The sequence below is a fragment of the Microcaecilia unicolor genome, chromosome 9 (assembly GCF_901765095.1).
Source record: "Microcaecilia unicolor chromosome 9, aMicUni1.1, whole genome shotgun sequence".
In the NCBI taxonomy this organism is placed as follows: Eukaryota; Metazoa; Chordata; class Amphibia; order Gymnophiona; family Siphonopidae; genus Microcaecilia; species Microcaecilia unicolor.
Window position 1 is genome coordinate 223,529,062 of NC_044039.1, and position 19,016 is coordinate 223,548,077.

Below are 19,016 nucleotides of genomic sequence, written 5' to 3' on the forward strand. Positions count from 1 at the left end.
GCATATTTTGTGGTGGGAGGGGGTTTGTGACCACTGGGGGAGTCAGGGGAGGTCATCCCCGATTCCCTCCAGTGGTCATCTGGTCATTTAGGGCACTTTTTGGGGCCTTATTCGTGGAAAAACAGGGTCCAGGAAAAGTGCCCTAAATTCTCGCTAAAAACGCATATTTTTCTTCCATTATCGGCGAAAGACGCCCATCTCTGATCGCCCGATAACCACGCCCCAGTTCCGCCTTCACCACACCTTCAACACGCCCCCATAAACTTTGTCCGCATCCGCGACGGAGTGCAGTTGAAAACGTCCAAATTCGGCTTTCGATTATACCGCTTTATTCGTTTTTGTGAGATAAACGTCTATCTCCCGATTTGGGTCGCAATATAGGCGTTTTTCTTTTTCAATTATAAGCTGGATAGTAACATAGTAGATGACGGCAGAAAAAGACCTGCATGATCCAGCTAGTCTGCCCAACAAGATAAAGTCATATGTGCTACTTTTTGTGTATACCTTACCTTGATTTGTATCAGGGTTTGTAGGGTTCATGCTGGCTGTCACCATCTCTCTCTGTTCCACCCTCGCGTCAAAACGTGATGACATCGAGGGCGGAACATTAAGAGGGAAGGGCACGTCACATGCATGAGGGAGTCATCGTCCCTCCCTTCCCTCCGATTTTTAAAAGTCATCTTCACTCACCAAGTCAGGGCCACAGTGGCCAGCAGCAGCGGCAAAACGCGTGCAGGCTCGGCCCCTCTCTCTCTCCCAGCTGCGGTCCCGTCCTCACTTCCTGTTTCCGCAAGGGCGGGACCACAGCTGAGAGAGAGAACTGCATTAATGGGATTTGATAAACCGCCTTTCTGTGATTCAATCAAAGAGTTTTGAATTTATTATATGCGGGTAATTTCTCTGTCTCCAGTGGGCTCACAAGCTAAAAACCCTGTAAGTCATATCAAGGGGCAAATAATGTGACTTAAGACTCTTTCACCCTTTCTCTTTTTCCTTCTTACCCTGTTCCTTCTATCCTCTCTAATTTAATTGTAACTTTTTAACCACTGATCTGACGATAGCCTTGTCAGTACATTGTAAGCCACTTTGAGCCTGCAAATCTGTGGGAAAAGGTGGGGTATAAATGTGCTAAATAAATAAACAATGCAGCTTGATAACTTTCCCTGTAAATATCTGTATCAAAACCCCATATGTGTCTTTTATCTGCATAGAAAAATTAGAATTAGTATTACAGTCACTGGCAACATTCACAGAACACTCTAATGACATGTGCTAACACTTGATCAGTGTCCCAATGCGCTATAAAGAGGACCTGATATCCAGCAGCAGGGCTCAGCGTTTCCCCGACTGCTGCCAGTTATGCCCGGAAATTCAATGCTAGGGCCATGTCTAAGATCTGACACTGAATTTCCGGGTTTACAGAGCCAGTTAGTCAGAATTTAACCGACTATGGGGAACTGCATAAAGATAAGACTGACTCTTATGCTTGCCCTGGGATTGGTAGCATGAAATGTTCCTACTAACTGAATTTGGCTACTGTTGGAAGCAGGATCCTGGGCTGGATGGACCACACACCCCACCACATCAACCCCAAGCGCATCACTTTTACCTCCTGGGGGTGCAGGGAGCACTTGCGTGGCTGTTGGCTCCGCCGGTTCCCTGCCCCAGATCAGGAAGTAACAGAGGGAGCAGGAAACCAGCAGAGCCGACAGCTGTGTGGCTGCTCCCTGTATCCCCTTGCAGTGTGCATCCAGGGCAAACCACCCCCACAGCCCCACCCTTGGTACGCCACTGCCAGGAGTCCTTTTGGGCCACTTAAATCCCTTTGAATATCATGTCACCTGTTTTTTGTTTGTCTATGTGTTCAGTACCCTGGGGTGTATACCATCCAGTCCAGGTGATTTACTACTCTTTAACTTGTCAATTTATTTGTTGCATTTGTATCTCACATTTTCCCACCTATTTGCAGACTCAATGTGGCTTACATCGTACCGGAGGTGCGTTTGAAGTCTCCGGTGCTTACAAATACAGAGTGATTTGGCTTGGTACGTCTTGATGTAGGAACACTCCGTGAAATGAGCTGAAAAGTTAAAGAACTGCTTTGTTCTTAACTTTCAGTCCACTCAGGATCTTATACAGCTCTATCGTGTCTCTGCTCAGCCGTCCAAGCTGAAGAGCACAACCCCTTTCACGTTTCCTCATAAGCAATTCTGGCTGCCTTTCTCTGGTTTTATTTTCCTGTAATTCACTTCAAGCGATGGGTGAAGCGTGTCCTCAAATGTAATTAGTAAATAATAAATAAACCTTTTCCAGTTCCACTTTGAGGCCAATTATGAAAAGCTGTTTATGCATGTCAATGGCTATTCAGTGCCGTAGATGAAGTGTTTGAAAAGTGACCAGGCTCCCTGGGAGTAAAGGGGTGTGTGGACTTTTACCCGCACCGAGCTAATGATATTTACGTCTGTCCAACCTGACCTGGTGATGAATTACGGGTGCTACCCCACAGCTCTCTGCCTCCTTTGATTCTTGGTGTATGTGAAGGCAGATGTAGGCGAAAAGACAAGGAGTGGAAACAGAGTCAGGCTCTTCGAAAAAGACCACAGACGATGGATGTAGGTTGTAAACTTTAATAAAGGATGATTCAACAAGGTACCATGTTTCGGCATATGGAGTATGGCAGGAAAACAGAAGAACAGTAGCCCTTGTAGATACACAAACCAAACAGTCACGACAAGGGTGACAAAAGAAAGAGCAGCAGACGATGTCCGAATGAACGTCTTTATTGTATCATCCAAGACTCGACACCAATCCTCCTGAGGAAGGCCTTTGTGGACCGAAACACAATTCGTGTCGAGTCTTGGATGATATAATAAAGACATTCGTTTGGACATCGGCTGCTGCTCCTTCTTTTGTCACCCTTGTCATGACTGTTTGGTTGGCACACAGGGAGCCTCCATCAGGAGTCTTGTTATCTATGTCAAAAAATCTGAATCCTCAATTTGTGAACTCTAAAAAGTAGTGGTCTTTAAAAAGAGCTTTTGGGGTTGTGATGAATGCTGACGATTCTGTACGCTGCTATGGAGTTCACAAATTGAGCATTCAGATTTCTTGACATAGATAACAAGACTCCTGATGAAGAGAAATGGGACTTGATATACCTGAGGTTTTTACAACTACATTCAAAGCGGTTTACATATATTCAGGTACTTATTTTGTACCAGGGGCAATGGAGGGTTAAGTAACTTGCCCAGAGTCACAAGAAGCTGCAGTGGGAATCAAACCCAGTTCCCCACGATCAAAGTCCGCTGCACTAACCACTAGGCTACTCCTCCACTCATTCCACCAATAAGAGCCCAACCTCATCAGTGATGTCACAATGGCTTGATTGCCTGATATTGTGATGTCATAAGGGAAAGGGAAATGGGACTTGATATACTGCCTTTCTGAGGTTTTTGCAACTACATTCAAAGTGGTTTACATATATTCAGGTACTTATTTTGTACCAGGGGCAATGGAGGGTTAAGTGACTTGCCCAGAGTCACAAGGAGCTGCAGTGGGAATCGGACTCAGTTCCCCAGGATCAGAGTCCGCTGCACTAACCACTAGGCTACTCCTCCATCCTGTGTGCTGAAACACTGTACTTTGTTGAATCATCCTTTCTTAAAGTTTACTATCTGCATCCAGCATCTCTGGTGTTTTTTGAAGAGCCTGACTCTGTTCCCACTCCTTGTCTTGTCGTGTGATCCTCCGTGGGATATCGGTGTTCTATCCACTCCTGTGGTTTCTGTTGCGAAGGCAGATTTAGATACACTGTGGAGTGGGGAATTCACATGGTCCATGTCAGAGCGTGTGGAATTTCCATACTGTTTACGGTTATCAATAGAAATCAAACAAAATAAAACATGGAAAAGAAAATAAGATGATACCTTTTTTATTGGACATAACTTAATACATTTCTTGATTAGCTTCTGAGGAAGAAGGGCAACCTTCAAAAGCTAATCAAGAAATGTATTAAGTTATGTCCAATAAAAAAGGTATCATCTTATTTTCTTTTCCATGTTTTATTTTGTTTGATTTCTATTGATAACCTTTAAGAGTGGACTAACACGGCTACCACACCTCTCTACTTAAGATGGAACATACTGTTTACAAAAGGCTCTGCAGATGTGAAATAAGAGCAACCCCCTCCACATCCAGATAGAGCAGTGATTTTATACATTTGCACATGCTTAAAAAAAAAAAATGCCCCCCCTTCCCCCCAAAGACGAGTCCAAACGTCTGTACTGCCTGGCTCTGTTTTCTGTGAGCTGAAATGCAGCGGGAAAGTTGGAAACGTGCTGTTAATTATGCTGCTAATTATCCTGAGTGGTGTACAACGAGTAGAAGTAAATCGATTTTTTACTCATTCCAAAAGTACAAAGACTGGGGGACACTCGAGAAAGTTACATGGAAATACTTTTAAAACAAATAGGAGGAAATATTTTTTCACTCAGCAAACAGTTAAGCTCTGGAACTCTTTGCCGGAGGATGTGGTAACAGCGATTAGTGTATCTGGGTTTAAAAAAGGTTTGGACAAATTCCTGGAGGAAAAGTCCATAGTCTGCTGTTGAGACAGACATGGGAAGCAACTGCTTGCCCTGGGAATTGTAGTAGGGAGTGTTGCTACTCTGAGATTCTGCATGGAATCTTCACTCTTCAGGATTATGCAATCTCGTTACTCTTTAGGATTCCAGAATCTTGCTGTTCTTTGGGGATTTACATGGAATGTTGTTACTCTGAGATTTTGCATGGAATCTTGTCCCTCTTTAGGATTCCAGAATCTTGCTATTCTTTGGGGTTCTACATGGAATCTTGTCACTCTTAGGATTTCAGAATCTTGCTATTCTTCAGGGTTCTACATGGAATGTTGCCACGATTTGGGTTTCTGCCAAGTACTTGTGACCTGGCTTGGCCACTGTTTGGAAAACAGGAAACTGGGCTAGATGGACCACTGGTCTGACCCAATATGGCTACTCTTATGTTCTTACGTTCTTATAAGGTGAGAGAAAATAGGTCAAAAAGAGTGGGGGAAGAGTGGGCTATGAGTGGCAATGGAGGAAGGGCTGGGGTATTGTGATCATGGAGTAGCAGGAGCTGCCTGAGATTATTACCAGCCTCTGGGGTGAGTAAAGGACAGGTGGTGTTTGTAAATGTGTAAATCCTGAAAGTTGCAAAGAAGTTCAAGTTTTTTAAAAGGGGTGAGACTGTAATGCACAGTCTTGAATGAACAGGAGGAGTTCTACTGTGTGGATGGCGTTATAAAGAAATCAATTTGCCTGCCGGTTGCAGAAAGTTCAGTAACGTTGAGTTTGCATCACTTAAGAAAATCCTTGGAGTGCTGTGTGTTGGGTTTTTTTTTAAGCGGGGGTGAGGACACTTGCTCCCCGGGCTGATGATACCTTATAGAGAAGACCCACTTAACTTCCCGAATCTCTGTTCCAGACCATTAACCCACTCCCAAGCTCAGCTGGTGCATGTGGAGGAGAGCTGAGTGGAGGAACGAAGGCTGGAGAGAGAGCTCGTATTTAGCTATGTGGCTCCAGGTCATGGGATTGTGAGGGTCGGAGAAGTCGTCTGAACCCAGTGGAACTGAGCTAGTGTGGGGTTTACAATCAGTTTCTAGAGGAGCCGTTCTGATCTTGGAGATTTCCCTCCCTTTCACTCACAAGCCCTGCCCTGTTCCACTCTAAAAATAGCACTGGGACAGCACAGGGCTATAGCCCCATGATCAGAACTAATGGCATGCAAATTTAGGCAGGGTATTAGTTCTGATCATAGGGGTGAAGTGCGGGAGGATTGTGACTGAGCGTGCGCTGAGGGCAAAATCATCCTGCACTTGTTTGACAGGTCCGGGCTGTCGAAAGCCCAGACCTGTCAAACAGCAGAAGACGTTTCACTGATCTGGGATTTTCTCCCTCACCCCCAAAACACAAAAACACTGGTGGTCCAGTGGGACTGCAAGCTTTCCCCCCTCCCCCCCCCCCCCCCCCTATATTGACCAAAAATACCCTGGTGGTCCAGAATAACTTTTCATAGGTAGAGTAGTAATCAAACATATAAACGGCAAGTGACCGACTCACCTGCAAATGCGCAGTAGAGATTTCCCTCTCTGTCCCGCCCTCGCGTCAAGACGTGATGATGTCAGAGGGCGGAACAGAGAGGGAAACGGAGTCGGAGTCACTGTCGGACGCTGCCTCCTGGAAACAAACATCGCGCGTACCAACCTCCACCCTCCCCCCCCATCCCCGCCGCCGCTCCCACCCTCCTCCGCATCGGGCCCCCTGTACTGACCTGACAGCGCCTCTCACCTCCGTGTGGAAGCACTGCAGGCAGCAGCAGAGCGATCTGCTGCTGCCTGCAGCGCTTTCACACGGAGGTGAGAGGCGCTGTCAGGTCAGTGCAGGGGGCCCGGCACGGAGGGGGGAGGGAGCGGCGGCGAGGAGGGTAGAAATCTCGCCCATTTTTACAGGCTTAATGGCTAGTGTGTCGTTTGGATGTTATTAAATTCTATTATTCTGTATCACTGTATTTCCAGTTTTGGCACAGTATAAGTCATCACAAGGACAAAATATAAGAACTGGACTGCATCGGGGGCTTATAGTCCATTTAGTTATGTTTAATCAAATGAGAGATCTGCCTGAAAGAAAATATTTATTTTTATTATTTTGATTTATGAAATCACTTGTCCCTTAAACATGCTCAAAACAGAATAATCCATTTGTACAAAAGAGATGAGGTAAAGATGTGACTCTATCCTGCTTATAATCGTAATAGAAAAACGCCTATATTGTGACTCAAATCGGGAGATAGACGTTTATCTCACAAAAACGAATAAAGCGGTATAATCGAAAGCCGAATTTGGACGTTTTCAAGTGCACTCCGTCATGGATGCGGACAAAGTTGATGGGGGCGTGTCAAAGGCGTGGTGAAGCCGGAACTGGGGCGTGGTTATTGGCCGATCAGAGATGGGCGCCTTTCACCGATAATGGAAAAAAAATATGCGTTTGTAGCGAGAATTTAGGGCACTTTTCCTGGACCCTGTTTTTCCACGAATAAGGCCCCAAAAAGTGCCCTAAATGACCAAATGACCACTGGAGGGAATCGGGGATGACCTCCCCTGACTCCCCCAGTGGTCACAAACCCCCTCCCACCACAAAATATGCCGTTTCACAACTTTTTTTTTTCACCCTCAAATGTCATACCCACCTCCCTGGCAGCAGTATGCAGGTCACTGGAGCAGTTATTAGGGGGTGCAGTGGACTTCAGGCAGGTGGACCCAGGCCCATCCCCCCCACCCACCTGTTACACTTGTGCTGGTAAATGGGAGCCCTCCAAACCGCCCCCCCCCAAACCCACTGTACCCACATGTAGGTGCCCCCCTTCACCCCTTAGGGCTATAGTAATGGTGTAGACTTGTGGGCAGTGGGTTTTGAGGGGGATTTGGGGGGCTCAACACACAAGGGAAGGGTGCTATGCACCTGGGAGCTCTTTTACCTTTTTTTTTGTTTTTGTAGAAGTGCCCCCTAGGGTGCCCGGTTGGTGTCCTGGCATGTGAGGGGGACCAGTGCACTACGAATCCTGGCCCCTCCCACGAATAAATGTCTTGGAGTTATTCGTTTTTGAGCTGGGCGCTTTCATTTTCCGTTATCGCTGAAAAACAAAAATGCCCAGCTCACAAATTGTCGAATAAAACATGGACGTCTATTTTTTTCGAAAATACAGTTCGGTCCGCCCCTTCACGGACCCGTTCTCGGAGATAAACACCCATGGATATAGACGTTTTCGTTAAATTATGCCCCTCCACGTGCCCCAATGAAAGGAGAGTTTAATTTTATTTCCAGTCTTTATAACACCAGGCTTCCCAAGGCAGATTATTTCATGATATTTATATATACATATGGGAAGCTTTCAAATAAATTAAAAAGTTGTCGAATAAGTAAAAAAAAACTTTTGTCCTCCACCTTTTAAGGCATTGCCTATCCTGGACCACGCAGATAGTTCGGGGGGAAGTGAGGTGGCATCCTAAAACATTTTGTGTCCAACCTGTGTTTCTGTGGCTGTTTTTTTTTTTTTAAGTCCGATCCAAATTTTGGTAAAGCAAACTGTGTGAAGTGGAACATAAGGAAAACATCAGTACCTGCTTTACTGTGAAAATACCTTTGTTGAGTTTTCTTCAGAAATCTCTTCTTCAGGATCTTGGGTTGATAATATCCGAGGATCTGAAGGCGATGAAACAGTGTGACAAGGTGGTGGCTGTAGCGAGAAGGTTGCTAGGCTGTATAGAGAGAGGTGTGATCAGCAGAAGAAAGGAAGTGTTGATGCCCCTGTACAAGGCCCCACCTGGAGTATTGTGTTCAGTTTTGGAGGCCGTACCTTGCGAAGGATGTTAAAAAAATGGAAGCGGTGCAAAGAAAAGCTACGAGAATGGTATGGGAATTGCGTTACAAGACGTATGAGCAGAGACTTGCTGACCTGAACATGTATACCCTGGAGGAAAGGAGGAACAGGGGTGATATGATACAGACGTTCAAATACTTGAAAGGTTTTAATCCGCAAACAAATCTTTTCCGGAGATGGGAAGGCGGTAGAACGAGAGGACATGAAATGAGATTGAAGGGGGGCAGACTCAGGAAAGATATCAGGAAGTATTTTTTCACGGAGAGGGTGGTGGATGCTTGGAATGCCCTCCCGCGGGAGGTGGTGGAGATGAAAACGGTAACGGAATTCAAACATGCGTGGGATATGCATAAAGCAATCCTGTGCAGTAGGAATGGATCCTCAGAAGCTTAGCCGAAATTGGGTGGCGGAGCAGGTGGGTGAAAGAGGGGTTGGTGGTTGGGAGGCGAGGATAGTGGAGGGCAGACTTATACGGTCTGTGCCAGAGCCGGTGATGGGAGGCGGGACTGGTGGTTGGGAGGCAGGAAATATTGCTGGGCAGACTTGTACGGTCTGTGCCCTGAAAAAGGCAGGTACAAATCAAGGTAAGGTATACACATATGAGTTTATCTTGTTGGGCAGACTGGATGGACCGTGCAGGTCTTTTTCTGCCGTCATCTACTATGTTACTATCCTGCTTATAATCGAACGAGAAAAACGCCCAAGTTCCGACCTAAATCGGGAGATGGACGTTTATCTCACAAAAACGAATAAAGCGGTATAATCGAAAGCCGATTTTTGGACGTTTTCAACTGCACTCCGTCGCGGATGCGGACAAAGTTGATGGGGGCGTGTCAGAGGTGTGGCGAAGGCGGAACTGGGGCGTGGTTATCTGCCGAACAAAGATGGGCGCATTTCACCGATAATGGGAAAAAAGTATGCGTTTTTAGCTAGAATTTAGGACACTTTTCCTGGACCCTGTTTTTCACGAATAAGGCCCCAAAAAGTGCCCTAAATGACCAGATTACCACCAGAGGGAATCGGGGATGACCTCCCCTGACTCCCCCAGTGGTCACTAACCCCCTCCCACCACAAAACATGATGTTTCACAACTTTTTATTTTCACCCTCAAATGTCATACCCACCTCCCTGGCAGCAGTATGCAGGTCCCTGGAGCAGTTGTTAGGGGGTGCAGTGGACTTCAGGCAGGTGGACCCAGGCCCATCCCCCCTACCTGTTACAATTGTGCTGCTTAATGCTTATTAGTCGTCCAACCCCCCCAAACCCACTGTACCCACATGTAGGTGCCCCCCTTCACCCCTTAGGGCTATAGTAATGGTGTAGACTTGTGGGCAGTGGGTTTTGAGGGGGATTTGGGGGGCTCAACACACAAGGGAAGGGTGCTATGCACCTGGGAGCTCTTTTACCTTTTTTTTTGTTTTTGTAAAAGTGCCCCCTAGGGTGCCCGGTTGGTGTCCTGGCATGTGAGGGGGACCAGTGCACTACGACTCCTGGCCCCTCCCACGAACAAATGCCTTGGATTTATTTGTTTTTGAACTGGGCGCTTTCATTTTCCATTATCGCTGAAAAACAAAAACGCCCAGCTCACAAATTGTCGAATAAAACATGGACGTCTATTTTTTCCCAAAATACGGTTCGGTCCGCCCCTTCACGGACCCGTTCTCGGAGATAAACGCCCATGGAGATAGACGTTTTCGTTCAATTATGCCCCTCTATGTTACTATGAAAGACTGAACAAAGTCCGAAATATGACAGTGAACATTACAAACCCCCTCCCCCCAAATCTAAAACAGTTGCAGTCAATTAACATAATAAAAACAGACTGCAAAGAAAACACTGAAGAAAACTAAAGATGCAAATTAATCAAAACTGCTGAGTGAACTCATGTAATCAGTGGCAGCTTTAATTAAGTTCATAGAAGTGCTTCTTGTGTTAAAAGCATGTACGGTACTTTCCATTCAAATATACAAATAATTCACATTTCTATTAAATTGGTTGGTTGGTTGTTTTTTGCTTTAAGCCAGTGTAAATCATTTTCCGCCACCTGAAGGATAAAGAAATGTTTCTGAGCTGGGACCGGTGAATTTGTGTTTCCTGAATCGTCCTGCAGGGATCCACTGGATCTCTGAGCCTAGAAACTGCCTAACCCTACAGAAGATAAACATAGCACAGCAAAGCTCAAAAGGGGAAGGGGGTGGGATTTGATCTACCTGCCCTGGCCATTCTCTGCTTGAAATAAATTACTTTCAAAATAACTGACTTCCAGTTTGCTCTTTCTTTCCGGGAAGTTCTCATGAACGATGCTCTCCAAGCCCACTTCTGGTGGTAGGAAGGAGTTAACCATTGGAGCTAGGACTGCCTTACCCATCAATCCCTGTCCCTTTCCTCACGCCTCTCCTTTAATGCCATTCTTATATTAAACCTTAAACAAATCTAACAGCACACCAAGCCCTAGCTTTGTGAGCTGAGCTATAGTTAAATTACATTGTGAGCCCTCCAGGGACAGAGAAATACCCAATGTACCTGAATCTAACTCACCTTGAGCTACTACCGAAAAAAGTGTGAGCAAAATCCAAATAAATAAATAAATATTGAGGCAACCTCCCCCCCTTGCCTTATCAGCTAAGTAGCAAGTCCGCTAACTGTTCTGTCTCTGATGATCTCCACTCCCCCAGCCCCACCTTGACAGCTAGGGCATTGGAGCAAGGAGGGACCTCTATGCCCATTAACCGAGTCCTGAGACCCACCATGATAATCAAATCTTGAACCCTGCTTTTGTTATGGCTCATCCCCTATGAGTCACACCCGCCGCAGTTCGGCTGTCCGCCCACTGTGACAACCCTAATAAAACTCCCATTGTCACACAGTTACAACAGAAAAACAATTCCAAGCCAAGCCAACGTAAGTGTAGGTGGGAGGGTAAGCCACCTTCAAGGAGAAAAGATCTGAGCCAGGCAAATATTCCTGCAGGCAAACTCTCTCCCCCATTTGAAAGTCTGACCAATGGGGTCATCGTGGGTCCAGCGGAAATAGGCGCATTACTTGAAGTGGCCAATCATGTCCCACCAAGGACACCAGTCACCGCCTCCCGTGGGACCCCCTTCACCTTCTTGAATTTTCTCTCCAGCTGCTCAAGTCCTGAGACAAGGCAAGTGCCTAGTCCATGGTTAACAGGGGGCCCTTCGAGATTACCTCTCGGGCTTGTCTCTACTACCCCATGTCCCCCCACTCCAACTTCATCTTTGCAGCGCTTTATATTCTCAGGAAACAACCGAAAACAGAAGCTCCCTATGAAAGGTTTTTGTAAAGCAATATTAAAGAAACTACGGGTGGAGACAGAGACAACTGAAGCAGAAAACAACTAAGATAATATGTATTTAAAAATCCAAAAAATAATAAGATGGGTTTGCCTGTAACACTGATTTGTAATAAAGGTGTAACCTAAGCCCTTCAGTGTCAGCTGCAGATTTGGAAAGACAGCATGAGCCGTTTCTCTCCTGCAAGCTGACCATGCCAGAAAGTGAAAGCCACGTTTCTCCTGCAAGCTGACTGTCATGAAATGCCTAGCCACCTGACTGGGGTTGCCCCACGGCCACTTAGAGGGTCTACCCCAGTACAGCTCAGGTCCGCCTGCACCTGCCAGGTCCGCCTGGGTCACAACCACCTCTGGGTGAGTCTCCCGCTCTCAAATTATCCTCAATGATTTCTAGGTTACTGGAGGCCACACTCCCAGTGGTCCCACAGTTCCCAGAAAGCTCTCACAGACCCAACACACAAACCATCAGGATTCTTTATCAGTCCAGACAAGCAGAGGCAATAAACTAAAAGAAATGTTTATTGTCTGAAAAGTTGAACAGTGCACAAAAATGTGCAATCAGCAAACAATAGCCGGTAACGGAAATATGGATCAATTATAACACTAACTAAACATTTGCTTACTTTCTAAAAAGTACCTGGGAAGATCAGGACGTATAACTGCTTGTTTACTGATCCTCAGCAAAGAGATCCTGCTCTCTTTTCTTCCTGGCTAAGACTGGAGCAAAAGGTAGCACTCTCAAATAAGAATGAGCTCTTGGGCCAATCAGAGCTCAGAACAAGAAAATTTCAAACTTCTTGTTTCCTGCTTGTATGCTAAAACTAAACAAAAGAACATTCATTTCTCTGTAACAGCTTTACAGCAAAGAAACAGCACCTGCTGGCCAAATAGGAGAAATGCACTTCAGTACATAATTAATGCAGGAAAATATCCAATACATTTTACAGGTTTAAAACACTGTTTCTTCACACTGACCATGACAGAAAATGAAAGCCTCTTCTCTCCTGCATACACCAGCTTAGCTTGTCCATGTGAAAGAGAATTTCTCGCCTTGGTCTCCAGATAAGTTCCTATGTGCACCTGATCGGCCACCCAGCTTTTTCTGGGGGAGCTGCATAGCTTGGCTTCAGACCACAGAGGGCGAGAAGAGACCTTGGATCTGGAATGTCCGGGAGCTCAGCTCTCACGGCAGGATCGAGGTTCACAAATCACGACTGGGGGGGGGGGGGATACAAAGTCCCACAAAGAGTAAATCTCTGATGTGGCTGTGGGAGTGCAGAGAAGGACCTTCACTCAGACCCCCACCACTGCATGCAAAGAGGCAGCAAACGCTCCCCAAATCCCACTCCTATGTCTGTGCCAACATTAAAGAAATCTAGCCGCGAAAGTGATCCACAAGGTATAAGACATTCCAGCTTTCACATCTGCATTATTTCAAATTCCGTCTCAAGTCACCCAGGGACAAAAGTGTCAGGATTTTACCTGGGAACAAACTACCAAAGAGATCAGAAAAGCAGGAAACTCATTGCCAAACTTCGAAACTGCAGCAGGGATAGACTTCTACATGTTTCCATCAATTGCAAAATCTATTCCCCGCTCCCTCCATCAATAAACATTAATACAAAGCATTGAAAATCCTGTGCCAAATATTCCAGCCAAGTCTCGTTCTGTCTTTCTGCTAATCAGTAAGGTTAGATACAGCATTTTTATTCTGTTTCACAGTGGATAACAACATATAAAATAAAGTGAATTTAAAAAATCCACCTGTCCCTGTCACAACCCTTCTATACCCTAACCCACGACTTCCAAAATGCTTTGCACTGATATACTCTACACAAGGTACATATTACACAATAACAAAGACCGAACGTCCATCCAGTCTGACTGTAAATGGACATCTTTTTTACCAGCTCCTCAAAGGGATTTGCATAGATCCAGGTTCCTCTGCTAACCTGGAGGTACAAAGCGATCAGAGCAAAGTTCAACACAGAGTGTTTTACAAGGGAATAAAACCCAAATGATACACCAATAAGGCAGTTAAGTCTACTGTATTTGATAGGAAACACTGATACAACCGCTCAGTAAAGGCCGGTAGACCTTCAGGTTTAGCTAAATTAAATCCTCGGTCATAAAAGGGGGGGGGGTCTCGAGTGGGCTCTAGGCAGTACATCGCCATCCCCCAGCAGCCCACTGCCCTTCACTCTGCCAACTCTCAAAAGGCAGGGTGGGCTAAGTCCTATGAGAGGAAAAATGGCATTTTTCTCTGGGCCTGCTGCTGTGGTTCCTTTTACTCTAACCCATTAAGATCGTTTCTGAGCTCTGAAATATAGAGCACTGTGAACTGTGGGACTTGTCTCTCGGGGAGCGACTTGGCAAACCTGTACTGACAAACCACACTTGCCCCTCTCTTTCACGCTCACCTATTTTACAGCAAGTACCTGCACTTACAGCAAAAACTGGGAACCCAGGAGAAAGTACCCCATCTCCTTCTCCTCCACTGCTAACTCCAGGCTACGTTCCTTTTCCCTCGCGGTGCCTTATGCCTGGAATAAACTTCCTGAGCCTGTACGTCTAGCTCCATCTCTACCTGTTTTCAAATCTATGCTGAAAATCCACCTTTTTGCCACTGCTTTTGGCTCCTAGCCACTACTCAATTGCCCTCCCTTGTTCCTTCTCACCCAGTACTTCCCTCGCCCTTAATTGTCTTGTCTGTCTGTATTTTTAGATTGTAAGCTCTTTTGAGCAGGGACTGTCTCTCTGTGTCAGTTGTTCAGCGCTGCGTGCGTCTGGTAGCACTACACAAAAGCTAATAATAATAATAATCTCCCAGAAACAAAGTTATAAAACCCCTTAAGCAATTGCAGGAACCCCTGCAGACAGAGGAACAGGGAGAAAAAAGAGAAAAGCCAAATCAGAAAATGCGGGAAGCAGCAAAAGCCAAGAAGAGACAACACATTACAAAGTAAACTCACCACCACACCTCGAATACTGTCCTGGTTATCACATCTCAAAAAAAGATAAAGTGGAATTAGAAAAGGCACAGAGAAAGGTGATGAAAATAATAAAGGGGATGGGATGGGTTCCTTATGAGGAAAGGCTAAAGTGGTTAGGGCTCTTCAGCTTGGAAAAGAGAGGGCTGAGGGGAGATATGATAGAGGTCTATAAAATGAGTGGAGTGGAAAGGGTAGATGTGAAGCGTCTGTTTACTCTTTCCAAAAATACTAGCACTAGGGGGCACGTAATGAAGCTATTAAGTAGTACATTTAAAACAAATCGGAGAAAATATTTCTACACTCAATGCGTAATTAAACTCTGGAACTTTTTGCCAGAGAATGTGGTAAAAGTGGTTAGCTTAGCAGGGTTTAAAAAAGGTTTGGCTATCTTCCTAAAAAAAAAAAGTCCATAAGCCATTATTTAGATGGAAAATCCACTGCTTATTTCTAGGATAAGAAGAATAAAATGTATTGTACTTTTTGGGGAGCTTGCCAGGTACTTGTGATTGGCTACTGTTAGAAACAGAATATTGGGCTTGATGGACCTTTGTTGTGTCCCACTTTGTTCTTATGAGTATCTACATCCCATGCTCTAACTTAGGATACTGCATGGTCAGGGGAAACAAACAGAAGACAAAATGTCACACAGAAAGGGGAACCAGTTACACATCTGATCACAGAACCAGAAAGCAGGAGAACTGACAGGAAAAAAACTGCAGAGAAACTAAGAAACGAAATGCCCTTCATTAAAGACAAAGGAAGCAAGTGCCTTTCCATACCCTGCACAAGGAGACTGATCAAAGGGTAGAAGCAACCCTGCAGCAGTGTGGGCACACACACACACACACACAGACACACAGACATCCCATACACATAGGAGATACATGCAGTGGGCACATACTGGCAGAAAGGTGGACTAAAGGACGCACAGAAAGAAAACACAACCTGCAATGACAGAGAGGCACATTCACCACATGACTTTGTACGCTTCCGCGATGGAGTGCAGTTGAAAACGTCCAAAATCGGCTTTCCATTATACCGATTTATTCGTTTTTGTGAGATAAACGTCTATCTCCCGATTTGGGTCGAAATCTAGGCGTTTTTCTCTTTCAATTATAATGTGGATAGGCTACTTGCCCTTCTCTTCTGCTGCCGGCCAATGGCCTCTGTCCCCCTCTATCTGGTCAGCATGTTTGCAGCAGAGGCGTAGCCAGACACCCAATCTTTGAGATGGGCAGAACTCCGCCCTGTCCCACAAGTGATTTGGTCTCTGCCTCTCTTGCCTGCATGCCATATGGTCTCTCAAACATTCCCCCTCCCCCACATACCTTTTAAATAGCAGATTTTCACCCAGCAGCAACTAATAAACACTGCTCATGTTGGCCCCACAGCAACTTCCTGTTTCCGCATAGGCGGGACTACGTCAGAGGGAGGCTGTGGGGCCGGTGAAAGCAGTATGAATCAGTCGCTGCTCGCTGCAGGTGAATATTTGCTATTTAGAAGGTATGCAGGAGGGACAGTTGATGGGAGTTTTGGGCTGGTGGGGCTTAGGGATCCCTGCCAGCCACATCATAGGTGTGCTGCTACTGGGTGGGCCTGAGCCCACCAAGGCCCACCCTTGGCTTCGCCACTGGTTTGCAGCAAGAGGAGTTCAAATATCCCTCTGAGCCAGAGGGGATCAGAGATCCCAGGACAGCGCTGTCACCATGTCCACCCACAGACACTGACTGTGGAGTGGCAGAGACAGGTTCAGCCAACAGATTCTGGCTTACAACAAACCAAACAGGAGTCATTTTCCCTCCCTAAGTGGGCTTTCTTATACAGAGAACACACACACACACACACACACACACGTGAGTTTCTGTATGAATTAAAGTCTATGGATTTTCCGTTGATATATTATCTCCCTTTAATTACCTTAATCTTGGATCTCCAATTATGGACTTGAGTGTCTTATAATTTTGAAAGCGTAAAGAATTATTTGCCCTTTCTATGTTTTTTCCTTGTAACAGTTCCTAGTTAAGTGACACTTTCTTAAACAAGAGGTTTCTTGTTCATATTGACTAAATGAATAAATAATAAAAAAAAAAGCCTATGGATTTATGCATGAGATGAACTGATGATTCTGTCTCCTGCAGCCTGAAGTCACTCACACTCTTTCTGCCAGTGAGACTCACCTGCTGTCCCCTAAACCGTCTACAACTCTCCAAGATTATCAGCCCTATTTCCTGCGGATTCTCTATCAAACGAGACAGTTGCTGCATATGTGACCCGAAATCCAGCTCCCTCTCTCTCTTTCTCACTGCTCTCCCCCTGTTATTCCACAGTCCATGATCAATGTAGCAGTTTATCCACACTTTTCTACATCTGTACTAAATTGCAGTATCTTCAGAGCATATCTGTGGGTATCCAGACATACGATAAGCAGGATGAATATATTTGTATTCACAGTATACTGATTTGCATACACCCACTTTTCCTATAATATCCGTTACTTGCTATGTTGGGGATTTGCACTTTCACAATTTAAACATGCAATTCCATCGTATTCCCAGGGCGCTGTAGAGTATATTTACACCTGGAGAAGTTATAAGAACAATTTATACCCAGGTACTTAGAGAGGATATATACATGCATAGGTTGAACCAAGGTGGTGCATATGGAAGGTATTTACATGCAGAATCTATACTGGGCTGTATGTATGGAGGGCATAATATGTATGCAGAGATTATACTGGACTGTGCATATGGAGGGTATATATACATGCAGAAACTATAATGGGCTGTGCATATGGAGGGTAAATATATACAGAGTTTATACTGGGGTGGAGTGTGTATATGGAGGGTAAATACAGATTTTGCTTTGGGATGCTGCCTATGGAGGGGATAGAGATGCAGAGTTTATACAGGGCTGGTGCATAGGGAGATTATTTACGTGCAGAGTTTTTACTAGTGGGGTATATGGAAGGAATTTACCTATAGACGTTATACTGGTTTGGGGCAGATGGAGATTATCCACATGCAGAGTTTCTGTCTCTATAGGTGCAGAGGCTGTTCCTGGGCTGCTGCAGAGGGAACTGTGTTCATGCATGGATGTCTCTCTCTATTTTCCTGGGGGGGGGGGGGCACATTTCTACCCTGCCCTGTGTTGCTCTGCTCTTCCCTCTCTCTCTCTCTCTTCCGTTCTTTCTGTCCTATGTGGGGCTGTTTTCCATCTGCCAAAGGAGAGGCAGAAAGAAAGTTTTGCCCCTGTGAACCTGAGGAATCTCCACTTGGACGAAGCAAAGGAGCAGCAGGTGCTCGGGTGGGTCTAACTGAAAAGCCTCTTAACCCCCTCCCCACACACAGATTCCAGATACACTCCCCGAGGACCCCCCCCCCCCCAAACACACTCACACCCTCAAACATTCGCTCCCACTGCCAGTCCTGTCCCCCAGAGCCGGGGATGGAACCCCTCTGCTGTCAGAATACGTCCGAAAGTGCAAATAGAGACGGACACCTGCAAAGCAGAGCAATCAAAGGGATCGGGACCCCCCTCCCCTCCCCCCTCTGACACACAAGCTGCACTTACTGGCTGTGATAGCTGAGAGGCTCCGACAGGCAGAGTCCAGACAAGTCCATCGGTCCAGCTTTAGTGCCCGCAGGGATCGTCAGGCAGAGACTGAGGCAGTCACACGCTGTCCCTCGCAGAGACAGAGCCAGACTTAGGCAGTCAGGCTGGACCGGCAGCTTAAGAGGCAAATGCTGAAAGAGACGGGCAGCCAGCTATTGGTCAGAGGAGGAGGAGGGGGAGGGGGGCTGGCACACAGACAAGCCCATCTCTAACACACCCAGTGAGTGAACCCCACCTTATGGAGGAGGCTGGGAGGGAAGATCTTCACCTCCAGGGGACAGGAGGGGAGTAGGACAGTGGACTGCACCCCCAAGAGAGGTGACACTCCCAGTGACACACAAGGGGCAAGTGGGGGCTGAGAGAGAGGAGAGCTGACACTCCCATGACAGATCAGCCAGGGGAAATAGTCCTGCCAGAGACTGCACCGCCCCAAATCCATTAAAATACATAAGAGTAGCCATACTGGGTCAGACTAAGAGTCCATCTAGCCCAGTATCCTGCTTCCAGCAGTGACCAATCCTGGTCACAAATACCTGGCAGAAATCCAAATAGTAGCAACACTCCATGCTACCAAGCCCAGGGCAGGTGGTGGCTTCCCCCATGTCCATCTCAATAACAGACTATGGACTTTTCCTCCAGGAACTTGTCCCAAACTTTTT